The following is a 3606-nucleotide window of genomic DNA, read 5'->3' as shown; positions in this document are numbered from 1 at the left end:
GGTAGAAAAAAATTGGGTTGGTAAAACGCATGATGCAATAATGAAAGGTGTTATACGTTGGCAACTTCTCGCTCTAATCCGCCATCTTGAACTACCTTAGGAGAAACTGTGTTGTTTCTTTGCTATTTTCACTGAACATTTCCCAAAATATTAGAAAAAAATTCTGAACAAGCTACATTGATTCAATTTTCGTTGTTCGTTTTGTTCTTATTCGCTGACATTTGTTTTCCAATTGCGTGAAATTTGGTAAGTATTGTAATAAAACCGAATTATTTTACAAATAAATTATAATTTTGCATTTATTAGGTCATTTCCTTAGTGTTTCGCTGACCGACCTGTGCTGGTATTGTGATTAAGAGCTAATACACGTAAGTTACAACATATTATTTTGACTTTATTGATGAACCATTCCATTTGAGCTCTTTGTTATTTCAAAACCTAATGAACCATTTATTCGCAGATTTTTCGGACGAATCTGCTGTGCTGCGTTCCTGCTCCGCCTGTATATTGCTCCGCCCGTATTTTATAGTGTTGCGTTCCTGTTGCGCCTTTGCATTAGTGTGTGCGTTGTGATTTAGACACGTTGAAGTAAGTTGAAACCAGGTTCTCGTTTGTTAAAAACCTAAAAAACCATTTATTTGCAGATTTTTTGTATGCTTCTGCTGTGCTGCGTTCCTGCTCCACCCGTGTATTAGATTGCTGCGTTCCTGTTAACATACATATCGTCGCTTAAAGTACAAAACCGCGTAAAATTTGCTGCTAAAAATTGGATTCGCTCACACACGTTTTTGGATCAATCCTTATCCATTCTTCCTGAAATATACTAGCCAAAAATGCGATTGCTTTTTACAAAAAGATAACCATTTTGAAATATGAGTGTTTTTACTCTCTAGAAATTAATTTATGCAACCTCGCATACGTGGGTTTGCATTATCTCTATACGCGGTTTTGCAATTTATTGATACATGGTTTTGTACTTTAAACGACGATATGTATGTAGATGTATGTACATGTATATCACATATATTGACTTAGATATGTATACACAATTAATGGTGTACATAAATTTTTTTATATTGAAACTAGATATGTATATAGTACATATTTTATTATTATTAGTCGGTTCAAAAAAGTCCTATCTCAAATAAAAATACTTCGAAAATGTGCTGAGATAGGGTGTTTTTGAACCGAGTTCCGAGATAGGGCATTTTCAATCAAATTCTAAAATAGGGCGTTTTTCAGCCAAATTTTGAAATAGGGCGTTGAAAAGCTTTCTGATATCGGGCGTTTTCGACCTGGCTGCCGAGATAGGTCGATCTTCTACTCAGCCATCGATATATGGTTGAAGTTTTCGTTATATGGAAGACGATTAAACACGATTTGTTTTTAATCGATTCTAAAAAAACTAAGGTAATTTTTAGCCACTTCAAACTTGCATATAATTAGACTAGAATTGAAGGGGCTATAAAACTGAGTGCTCAAAAAAATTCTAACACTTCTGAGAAAAAAGTTTGAATTTTGGTTGAAAATTTGTTGTATTTTTTGTAGTTTTCTACGATGTTTTAAAATTCGGTTTATATGGGTTTTGTTAGAAATTCAACTTTACTTTTGTTGCAAATTCTAAGCAATAAATAAATTAACATGAGAGGGAAATAATATCACTTTGAAATGGGGTTGCTATTGATATGACCTATACTGTATGTATATAATAAATTTTGTACAATTAAAAAAGTGGATTTACTAAAATGAACACAACGTATTAATTACAAATTCTGAAATATGTCGTTAATTTCAAAAACAAATAAACAAATTTTTAAAAAGTAGTCAATGCTTGCTGTATGACACGAACTTGGATATACGTGGACTTGGGTAATGTATAATTCCTTATATGATTCCTCAAAGTATCCCTTGTATAACACAAAAAAACCGTAGTGCGACTATATCAGGTTTGATAGCTGTTGGCCATACCAATAATGCCTCATACATATTATCATATTCCTGTAAATAAAAACACGCCTAATTTTATTATTTTAATTATCTACAATTTTACGAGACTACCAAGCCATATATATACCTTTTCTGATAATCGGAACGCTGTTGAGAAGGCATACAATTTAGTACTTTTTCAACTAAAAGGCTTTTTTTTATTCCCGTTTATCTTGTACTTCCAAAATACAATATTGACCTAAGGTAGTTCGATTTCGAGCTGTCACAACGTACAACACCTTTCATTATTGCATCATGGGTAAAACGTAAATTTTTGTTCATTTTGGTAGATTTTTGACAAAGTATTTGGTTTGAAAAACAAGTAAAACTTCTCGTTCCCCCTTTATTTCTCGTAGTTATTGTTATATTATAAATTTCTTTCGACATTGCTTGTTATACTAAACTTCCATCAACTATACCACTGCATACCGAAAAATTCAAATTAAGAAACTCGAAATTTCGATGAAAATTTTTGTAATTTTTCTATATGTTGTATATAGCTTGAATCCTTGATTTGTATTGGTTTGGTTAAATCGCAAACAATATTCTTATACAAGCATTGTGAATATAAAAAAAAAATCAACAAGTGATTTTTTTAATCACTGTGTTTGTCTATAATAAATCCAGTTGAAGTTTTTTTTGTTTCATCACTTCCGCTTTTGGTTGAAAGAAACCGAGAAGATTTCATTAATATGATCTCAAATACCATATCAATAGTTAAATAAAAAGTGAAAAGTGAGAAATTTTAATTTCTATGGAACTATAGTTTGTATTAAAATAACTAAAAAAAAAAGTTATTGGTAGATATTTTCCAGATTTGGTAAATATTTTTTAAGTGGATGGTCAATGGTTTTTTTTAGTCGGTGGCAACCCTGCTTACAAATCACCTAAAATTATTTCAACCGTTATTTTAAGTGAGAATAATTCACGTCTTGTGAATCCCCTAATTATTTAATCTTTTGAGCAATGAAAGTGATATGAAAATGATTTAGGCGAATAAAAATGGAATAATCGGAGGACTGCATCATCAATGGCTATGAAAGAAAGTTTTGATAAGCATTTAATATTCTGGGTTATCGCTGAATTTATCGTAGACCGATTTTCGTGAAATCCACGAAAAGGCGATAACTGCATCCGCATTGAACTGAATTGAATTGAACGCATTCAAAGTATACATATCCAAGTTCGTAGCTATTCGGTTTCAGTAATATCATTTCACGAAAATTCGAACTACGATGTATTCATTGATAGCCCGGATTACTTTATTTACAAATTTAATCGGGCACTTCCTATACAAGTACATCCGTTCGTTTAACATTTCCCATTGAAAAACTTAAAAAATTGCGTGAGTAAATCGCGTCATCAGTTTGCTATGTAGTACAAAATAATATTTACTCTAAATAGTGTCATTGGTGTTAATTACAAATTATAAACACGTAAGAAAAACAATATTTACGCACTGTTGTTGCTTTGTCAGTTTGAGAAACGTTTAGCAGTAATGTTCATAAATACAACTTGTAAACAGAAACTGTGAAAGAATAGATAGTTAGTTATTAATTCACATGTATGTATGTAAGTATGTATGTACATTAAGGTGGCCCTTAATTATATGGCGAAAAA

The 3606-nt window shown here is 31.4% G+C and overlaps 1 long non-coding RNA gene across 1 annotated transcript; it reads left to right on the top strand.

Annotated features, from left to right (window-relative positions):
* Positions 1 to 202: 202 nt before the first annotated feature.
* LOC118747044 lies at positions 203 to 776 on the top strand. The gene is made up of 4 exons (XR_004993917.1): positions 203 to 246; positions 307 to 368; positions 461 to 588; positions 645 to 776. It is a non-coding gene; the product is annotated as an uncharacterized LOC118747044 (long non-coding RNA).
* Positions 777 to 3606: the final 2830 nt, after the last annotated feature.

The sequence above is a fragment of the Rhagoletis pomonella genome, unplaced genomic scaffold (genome assembly GCF_013731165.1).
Source record: "Rhagoletis pomonella isolate Grant_MI unplaced genomic scaffold, Rhpom_1.0 Rhpom_scaffold_00011, whole genome shotgun sequence".
Classification (NCBI taxonomy): domain Eukaryota; kingdom Metazoa; phylum Arthropoda; class Insecta; order Diptera; family Tephritidae; genus Rhagoletis; species Rhagoletis pomonella.
Note: the sequence above shows the minus strand (reverse complement) of the source record. Positions and strands in the feature narration are given on the sequence as shown.